The sequence below is a fragment of the Thalia democratica genome, unplaced genomic scaffold (assembly GCF_965202585.1).
Source record: "Thalia democratica unplaced genomic scaffold, ktThaDemo2.hap1.1 HAP1_SCAFFOLD_1369, whole genome shotgun sequence".
NCBI classification, from domain to species: Eukaryota; Metazoa; Chordata; class Thaliacea; order Salpida; family Salpidae; genus Thalia; species Thalia democratica.
The window spans coordinates 22,501-31,921 of NW_028140241.1; the positions used below are offsets into that span (position 1 = coordinate 22,501).

Sequence of the window (9,421 nt, forward strand, 5' to 3'; positions counted from 1 at the left end):
AAACTTCGGAAGGAACCAGCTACTAGATGGTTCGATTAGTCTTTCGCCCCTATGCCCAAATTCGACGATCGATTTGCACGTCAGAACCGCTACGGCCCTCCACCAGAGTTTCCTCTGGCTTCAGCCTGTTCAGGCATAGTTCACCATCTTTCGGGTCCCAACAAGCACGCTCTTGCTCGACCCCTAGGACGCGGCCTATGGGATCGGCCGGCGATGCGCCTAATGAAAGGATCTCGCCTCGTTTGCCTTCACTGTGCTTTCGGGTTTCGTACTGCCCAACACCTCGCGCGCGTGTTAGACTCCTTGGTCCGTGTTTCAAGACGGGTCGGAGACGTGGCCAGCTTAAGCCGCAGACCCCTGGCGTCTGAGCGCTAACGCGAAGAAGGCCTTGTACAAACTCTAGAGACTGCGAGCAGTTTCCAAAGCCGTATTCCAGCGATCAACACGCAGCCTGTCCGAAGACCGACGCGGAATCTCTCCTCGGTCGCCGAGCCGAAGCTAATCGAACGCCTATAACACTCTTCCGAAGAAGAGCTACCTTGCGAACGACCAAAGTCAGCCCAGCAACCGGTCGCGGCCCTCGCCGAACGCTAGTGCAGCGCCGCGACGCCAGCGCAACCGTAAGAGTCTCCGAAGATCACTCAAACAGTAGGACAGCTCTCGCAGCGCCTGAAAACGTCCGGCGACTCGATGGGCGCCTCCGTTTGCCTCCAAGCGGTTTCACGTACTCTTTAACTCTCTCTTCAAAGTGCTTTTCAACTTTCCCTCACGGTACTTGTTCGCTATCGGTCTCGAGCCAGTATTTAGCCTTAGATGGAGTTTACCACCCGCTTAGGGCTGCATTTCCAAACAACCCGACTCCGGGAAAACCGCTAGGACGAATTACGACCGCCGCCAAGGGCCTAACACCCGCTCTGGGAAAAGGCCTCGATCAGAAGAACGTGGGCAGTCGTTGGTTCGCCGCATGCTGAATTCCATACGCTACATTTCCTCGCCTCCAAAAAGGCTCGGATTTAGCGCTGGGCTTATCCCGCTTCACTCGCCGTTACTAGGGGAATCCTTGTTAGTTTCTTTTCCTCCGCTTAGTGATATGCTTAAGTTCAGCGGGTCGTCCCGCCCGATCTCAGGTCAAAAGTGATGTACTACAAAAGTACATGCGCTTTGTACGTCGGCCTTTTGAAGTCACTTAACTTATTCTCGAGCACCTACCGTCGTTGCTACCTCACCCGAGGCCAGCAGGCTGCTCACGCTTCAGCTGTGAAATCGCCAGACCAGCTGTCTTTGACGACACGCTCCTTAATTAAGAAACGAGTCGCAGGCACTTTCAAACTAATGAAAGGATCGGTGTGTTAAAGACCCTGAGACGGACGTGGCCCCAGGATTACCCGAGGCCGCAATACGCGTTCAGAATATCGATGCTCAATGTGTCCTGCAATTCACATTACTTCTCGGAGCTAGCTCCGTCCTTCATCGACGCTCGAGCCGAGTGATCCACCGCTAAGAGATCTCTCGTGTTAATCAATCTCAATGCAACCAAAAAATCGTGTTCAAAAGAAGCGGCCGCGCCAGCACTTGCGTGCTGAATTATTACTCCCGCTGTCAGAAAGCAACGCGACCGAACTATAACAGTTACAGGGCTCGGTCCCTTCGAAGAAGAGACGTCGCTTGAAATCAAATTTCGATTCGTTAATGATCCTTCCGCAGGTTCACCTACGGAAACCTTGTTACGACTTTTACTTCCTCTAAATGATCAAGTTCGATCGTCTTTTCGAACACCGGCGAGTGCGTTGCCGCACGTACCAGGCTCAATCGGAGGACCTCACTAAACCATTCAATCGGTAGTAGCGACGGGCGGTGTGTACAAAGGGCAGGGACGTAATCAACGCAAGCTAATGACTCGCGCTTACTGGGAATTCCTCGTTCAAGGGAAACAATTGCAAGTCCCTATCCCTAGCACGACCGGGGTTCAACGGATTACCCGGACCTTTCGGCCTAGGGAACACACGATGATCCGGTCAGTGTAGCGCGCGTGCGGCCCCGAACATCTAAGGGCATCACAGACCTGTTATTGCTCAATCTCGTGTGGCTAAACGCCACTAGTCCCTCTAAGAAGTTGTCTCCGACCCAATGGGTCGAGCAGCTATTTAGCAAGTAAGAGTCTCGTTCGTTATCGGAATTAACCAGACAAATCGCTCCACCAACTAAGAACGGCCATGCACCACCACCCACAGAATCAAGAAAGAGCTCTCAATCTGTCAATCCTCGCTGTGTCCGGGCCGGGTGAGATTTCCCGTGTTGAGTCAAATTAAGCCGCAGGCTCCACTCCTGGTGGTGCCCTTCCGTCAATTCCTTTAAGTTTCAGCTTTGCAACCATACTTCCCCCGGAACCCAAAGACTTTGGTTTCCCGGAAGCTGCCGGACAGTTCTTAAGTTCGACACTGCCCGATCGCTAGTCGGCATCGTTTAAGGTCAGAACTAGGACGGTATCTGATCGTCTTCGAACCTCTGACTTTCGCTCTTGATTAAAGAAAACATTCTTGGCAAATGCTTTCGCAGTCGTTCGTCTTGCGCCGATCCAAGAATTTCACCTCTAACGGCACAGTACGGATGCCCCCGTCCGTTCCTATTAATCATTACCTCGTGCTCCGAAAACCAACAAAATAGAACCGAGGTCCTATTCCATTATTCCATGCAACATTATACAAGCGTAAAGCCTGCTTTGAACACTCTAATTTTTTCAAGGTAAACTTGCCGGACCACCGCAACACTCAGTTAAGAGCACCGCGAAGGCACCGACCAACAAGAACAACAAGGCCAGTGCTAGCCTTTCGACCGACCAACCTCGCCGTCCCTATATCCAACTACGAGCTTTTCAACCGCAACAACTTAAATATACACTTTTGGAGCTGGAATTACCGCGGCTGCTGGCACCAGACTTGCCCTCCAATGGATACTCGTTAAAAAGTTTAAAGTGTACTCATTCCAATTGCAGGACCTCGTACGAGGTCTGCATTGTTATTTTTCGTCACTACCTCCCCGAGCCGGGAATGGGTAATTTGCGCGCCTGCTGCCTTCCTTGGATGTGGTAGCCGTTTCTCAGGCTCCCTCTCCGGAATCGAACCCTGATTCTCCGTCACCCGTTACAACCTCGGTAGGCCGATACCGTACCGACGATAGTTGATAGGGCAGTTGCTTTAATGAGATGTCGCCAGCACTAGGCCGTGCGATCCGCAAGCTTATCCAGAGTCACCATTGTAACGACCCGAAAGCCGGTTAGTTTTGGTCTGATAAATGCGCGCCTCACGTCAGTTCGGCGCTTTACGCATGTATTAGCTCTAGAATCTAGAATTGCCACAGTTATCCATGTAAAAGCGTACAATCAAATGAACCATAACTGATTTAATGAGCCATTCGCAGTTTCACTGTACGTGAGCTCGTACTTACACTTGCATGGCTTAATCTTTGAGACAAGCATATGACTACTGGCAGGATCAACCAGATAACTATCCGAGGGCGTTTAAACCCGTTGCTCGACTGAGCGTTTTTACTGTATAAATACAGACCTTTTCTATCACTCGGCTTAAAAGCCTTGCGAACGTTACTGAAAGTCGGCGCCGGCCTTTTGCTGTTTAAAGCGCCAGCCCGCGTCGACTGCAGCATGCAGCTATACAACTGACTGTTCTTTCTCCCGACCAACCGTTTGCCTTCTGCCGGTTAACTCGTCAGCAGCAACACGCCATCTGTCTGCTGCAGTTACCCGCCTCGAGCCGTGCCTGCCTGCGTCGGCTACTCGTCTCGACGACTTCGCAAAGCTATAAGCCTACCGCCGCTGGACGCTTGTAGTTTTTCATACGCTGCTCCAATGCGTTTACATAGCACGTTCGCCGCCGCTGCAATAGCCGCGCCTCGGGTGCTAAACAGTAATGCTTTAAGCCCGCTTTCTCGTCAAGTCGACCGAACGCACAAACACGTCTCTCTCACTAGTGTAAAGTAATGCATACGTGTATGATGCTCAAATGTTGCTGTTGAACTTTTTTTGCCGATTTTTTCCGATTTTTTTCAATTTCTTTGTTTCTTTTCGATTATTTTAATGTTTTAAGCTTATTTATGCTACGTTTAAATGTTTTAATACTTTTTTATACTTTATTTAATATGTTTAAAAGAAATAAATAAAAAAAAATATGTATAAACTACTTTTTTTAATGTTTTAAATATATATATATTTATTATAAATAAACTTTATTTGTATTATTTTTTATTTAAGCGTACTTTTTAAATCTTTATATTTGTTTTATCGTTTTAAGCACATTGCGATAAATATAATAAACAAAAAATTGAATAAAAATAATAATAATAAAAAAAAAAAAAAAAAAACATAAGCTTATTTTATATTTTTATTTTATTTTTATTTAAACTTACTTTTCAAACCTTAATACTCGTTTTATTTTTTTAAGCAGATTGCGATAAATATAATAAACAAACAATTAAATGAAAATAAAATAAAAAAATCAAACATAAGCTTATTTTATATGTTACATTTTATCTTTATTTAAACTTACTTTTTAAACCTTTATAGTTGTTTTATTTTTTAAGCACATCGCGATAGATATAATAAACAAACAATGAAATAAAAATAATAATAATAATAATAATAATAATAATAAAAAATCATAAGCTTATTTTGTATGTTTCATTTTATTTTATTTAAAACTTACAATTTAAACCTTTGTATTTGTTCTATTCTTTTAAGCACATCGCGATAAATATAATAAGCAAACAATTTAATAAAAGTAAAATAAAAAAATCAAACATAAGCTTATTTTATATGTTTCATTTTATCTTTATTTAAACTTACTTTTTAAACCTTTATAGTTGTTTTATTTTTTAAGCACATCGCGATAGATATAATAAACAAACAATGAAATAAAAATAATAATAATAATAATAATAATAATAAAAAATCATAAGCTTATTTTGTATGTTTCATTTTATTTTTATTTAAACTTACTTTTTTAACCTTTATAGTTGTTTTATTTTTTAAGCACATGGCGATAGATATAATAAACAAACAATAAAATAAAAATAATAATAATAATAATAATAATAATAAAAAATCATAAGCTTATTTTGTATGTTTCATTTTATTTTTATTTAAACTTACTTTTTTAACCTTTATAGTTGTTTTATTTTTTAAGCACATGGCGATAAATATAATAAGCAAACAATTAAATAAAAATAATAACAAATAAATAAAACAATACGGCTAAACTATAAAAAGAAAACTAAATAACTGATAAATACTTGTAAAACATTATTTGAAAAATGTATTTTGAAACACAACACGATTGATTTATAAATAATAATATATTTTTAATTTGTGTAGTTCATTTAAAGTAGTCTCCCTTTTTGCTTCTGGTTTTATTAGAGTTATATATAACAATAAATGGTGTAGTTTATTTAAAGTAGTCTCCCTTTTTGCTTCTGGTTTAATTAAAATTATATAACACATACTATAGTAAGTTAAATAAACTATAGTAACTTTATAAAACTACTTTACAAAATACATTTGTATAATTTAATAACTTTAAAATAACTATCAAGAATAAAATAGAATAGCTTTAAGTTTAGTATACAATTGGTATGTAAATTGTGTAGTTTATTGAAAGTAGTCTCCTTATTTGCTTCTGGTTTTACTTGAGTTACATAACGTTAAATAAACATACTTAATAAACGTAACCATCAATACTGTCATTTTAATAAAACTAAGTACAAATACATTGAATTAACATAGAACTTTAAAAAGCCTTCGCTAGTATCTGTTGGTAACAGTAAATAACCTATTATGACTCACAATACAGGAGTGCGAAATTTATTTTTCATTTGATTTTTCAGGTATTTATTTATTTGTGGAAATAAACTTTTTTATTACATTAGAAACTAATTGAATTTTTCCTATAACTATACCTATTATTATATTTAGTATGCTTAAAAGTAATAAAATGACACGTCGCGATTATATAATAAACAAACAATCAAACAAACAAAGAAAAAAAAAAAAAAAAAAACTATTTTTTTAAACTTATATTTCAACTATATGTCTTATTTTATTTTCATTTAAACTTACTTTAAACCTCTGTATTTGTTATATATATATTTCAACACAATACGATTAAACTATAAGACAAACAACAAAATAAAATAATCACATTAATAAATACACTAAGCAAATAGCTAGAATAAATATAAATAGTTCAATATATACAATATATTTCTTCCATTTTTAAGTTACTTGTTAAACATATTTATTTAAAAATGTTTCTTTAGAATATAAAACTAACAGTTCTACAAATAAAGAAATTAAAAAGCCAATACACATAACACTAACTTTTCATAAATTAGATATGCAAATATGAACAAAATAGTAACTAAATTCTAAAGCTTTTGTAAACTGTGAACTTATAAACTTATAATAATAATTGCATATTCACCATTCACAATAGCTTTTTATTTAGTACACAACTGGTCTGTAAATTGTGTAGTTTATTGAAAGTATAATCCCGTTTTGCTTCTGGTTTAAATAAAGTTATACAACACATACTAAAGTAAATTAAATAAAGTAATTCACTACTATCGTATTAAATAAAACCAATTTACAAAATACATTAATTTAAATTAAAGTGAACTTTGAACTTATAATAATAATTGCATATTCACTATTCAGAATTTCTTTAAATTTAGTACACAACTGGTCTGTAAATTGTGTTGGTTCTATTCAAGTACTCTCCTTGTTTGTTTTGTTTTAGTTGTATTTATTTTTAGATACTAGCACATTCAATACACATAATAAAGTAAACCAAATAAACTCTATTAATTTAAACTAAGTACAAATACATTAAGTTAATACAAAACTTTAAAAAGCTTTTGCTAGTATCTGTTGGTAACAGTAAATAACTTATTATGACTCACAATACAAAAGTGCAAAATTTATTTTCGTTTGATTTTTCAAGTAGCCACGCTTTTATTTGTTTTTGGACAAAAAGACTTTAAAGTTTTAGTATAAAAGACTAGTTGTATTAATTTTAACTCAGAAAATTGTACTCTACAAGATGGTGCCATTATTTTTTCGATATCTCAAACTGGTCAAACCACTTTTTTAGCGCTCTAATTGGTTTAAACAGCAAATAAGCAAACAGCAAATAACGTTATCTGATTGGCTAAGGTTTTTGTTTGCTAATAACTAGAATTTTCTTTTCTTTTAAGCGTTAAAGAAATGTAAATAAACGAGTAATAAGTATAAATAGGTCAGAAAGAAAAATAGTACAAAAAAGATGAATTCAAAAAGCAAAGGCCTACGGCACGTGGTATTCCCAAGCGGTCACCCATCTAAGTACTAACCACGCCCGACACTGCTTAACTTCCCAGATCGGACGAGATGGGGTGTACTCAGTGTGGTATGGTCGTAGGCGTTTGAAGGCGTTTACAAGCCTTTATAAACCCTTCGGTTTATTTAAAAAACCTATTTGCACTTGATTTACAATCAATTTGATATTTTAAAATTATTCCTTATAAAATTTTAACCTGAATTAACTTTTTTTTTGTTTTTTTAATCAACAGTTACTCCCAAACTGTACTAAAACTGTATTGTAACTGTACAAAAGTGTTTGTTTAAATAATTGTTATCTATAAATTACCTAAGACCAGGAAAAGTAGAAGTAAAGTTTATTGAATTATTAAATAAATAAAATAAAATCGTAAAATAAAATAATACAATATGTTTACAATTTGTCATTGATCTATCCATTTATGTTATTGCATTACAAATACAAACATTGCATACATTCAAGAGTATTATTCATCAATCTTTTCAATATAATAAGTTTTAAATTTATATTTATTTTTAAATAATTCCTGACATTTTAGATTACCTGAGATTTTTTTTTAATTAAATTAATTTTAGTAATTAAATACTTGACGTTCTATTTTGTTTAATTTGATAACTCAACCATGTTTATTTTTTTTACTAATTTAAAAGAACTATTAAACTAAAAGACATTACATACAGCTTCTAAAAGTTTTAAACACCTTAAAAAATATTATTATTTTAAAGATATATTAAAGAACTAAACAGATATTACTCCTAAAAAATCTTGTTAATAATATATAAAAAGTACTCAAAGTCAGACTCGGAAATATATATACTGTTGTATATCTTACTTGAAGTTCACTGTAATTGACACTGTATAACAAAATTATAAAAATCAACCTATTTATATAGCAAAATATTTCTTTATCTTTGTCGTGGCGCGGTGGGTCAGTGGTCTTATCAGCTGACTCATAAGCAGAAGGTTGTAAGATCGAATCCCGCTAGTCGTCACGAAACACCACTATCGTTCAATGTTCGGGCTTCAAATTCTTTGAGATTATACTGTACTATTTATCTATCTAACTAATCTATCTAACAAATGTTGTTCAATCTAGGTTGTGGGTACTTGGGTCGAGTAATGCCTTTGACTTACAATCTGTTGTGGATTGACAATATTCCTCTATCTATCATTAAACAAATCTATCTAATAAATGTTGTTCAATCTAGGTTGTGGGTACTTGGGTCGAGTAATGCCTTTGACCTACAATCTGTTGTTGATTGTCAACATTCCTCTATCTATCAATAATGATTATATTCAATAATAAATGTTGATTAATTCAGTTGTAAGAAAACCAGTGCGCTGGTTAGGTTGGGTAAGGCCTTCGACTTACAATCTTGGGGATTATCAACGTTCATCACAAGTACAGTAACGATCTCATTGAATTTCCAGTTGGAACATAGGATTGTAGTGGTGGCCTACTTTGTAGGTTTTTTGCCTAGTTTGTTTTTTGCCTAGTAGTGTTTGCCTAGTTTGACAAACTATAGTATATATATTGTATAACTTTACTTGTATTATTTTTTATTTAAATTACTACTTATTATTAAAGAATTAAATTTTTTTAGAAAAAAAAACTATGTATTTTAACTAATGCTTATATTATATGTTTTGTTTTATTTTTATTCAAACTTACTTTAAACCTCTGTATTTTTTATACAATACGATTAAACTATATAACAGAAAAATAATTAAATAATCAAACTATTGAATAAGCAGTTAATTAGTGTGTTTTTTTATGCTTCTTTCATTTTTAACTTACTTGTTAACCATATTTCTTTTATTAAAGTATAAAACTAACAGTTACTAAAATAAAATAATCATAAAGTCAATACACAAAACACTAACTTTTTATAATTTAAATATGCAAACATGAATATAGTTATGAATCTATTATTTATTCAAATAGAATTATTCAAAGCTTATAATTATAAAGCTTTTGTATAATGTTTCAATTACAGTGAACTTTAAGTAAGATGTTTTTTTTTCATTTAGTTTACTAA

At 35.1% G+C, this 9,421-nt stretch overlaps 4 non-coding genes across 4 annotated transcripts in view; all 4 read right to left on the reverse strand.

Annotated features, from left to right (window-relative positions):
- Positions 1-1,131, reverse strand: part of LOC145848385 (large subunit ribosomal RNA) — a 3,630-nt gene extending 2,499 nt beyond the window's left edge. Inside the window, exon 1 of the ribosomal RNA XR_014371929.1 lies at positions 1-1,131. This exon is cut by the window's left edge and continues 2,499 nt beyond it. This is a non-coding gene — a ribosomal RNA (large subunit ribosomal RNA).
- Positions 1,132-1,353: 222 nt separating this feature from the next.
- Positions 1,354-1,506, reverse strand: LOC145848376 (5.8S ribosomal RNA). The gene has a single exon (XR_014371920.1). It is a non-coding gene; the product is annotated as a 5.8S ribosomal RNA (ribosomal RNA).
- A 181-nt stretch (positions 1,507-1,687) lies between these two features.
- Positions 1,688-3,502, reverse strand: LOC145848382 (small subunit ribosomal RNA). The gene has a single exon (XR_014371926.1). It is a non-coding gene; the product is annotated as a small subunit ribosomal RNA (ribosomal RNA).
- A 3,844-nt stretch (positions 3,503-7,346) lies between these two features.
- On the reverse strand, positions 7,347-7,465 carry LOC145848384 (5S ribosomal RNA). Its single transcript, XR_014371928.1, has one exon. It is a non-coding gene; the product is annotated as a 5S ribosomal RNA (ribosomal RNA).
- Between the last annotated feature and the right edge of the window lie 1,956 nt (positions 7,466-9,421).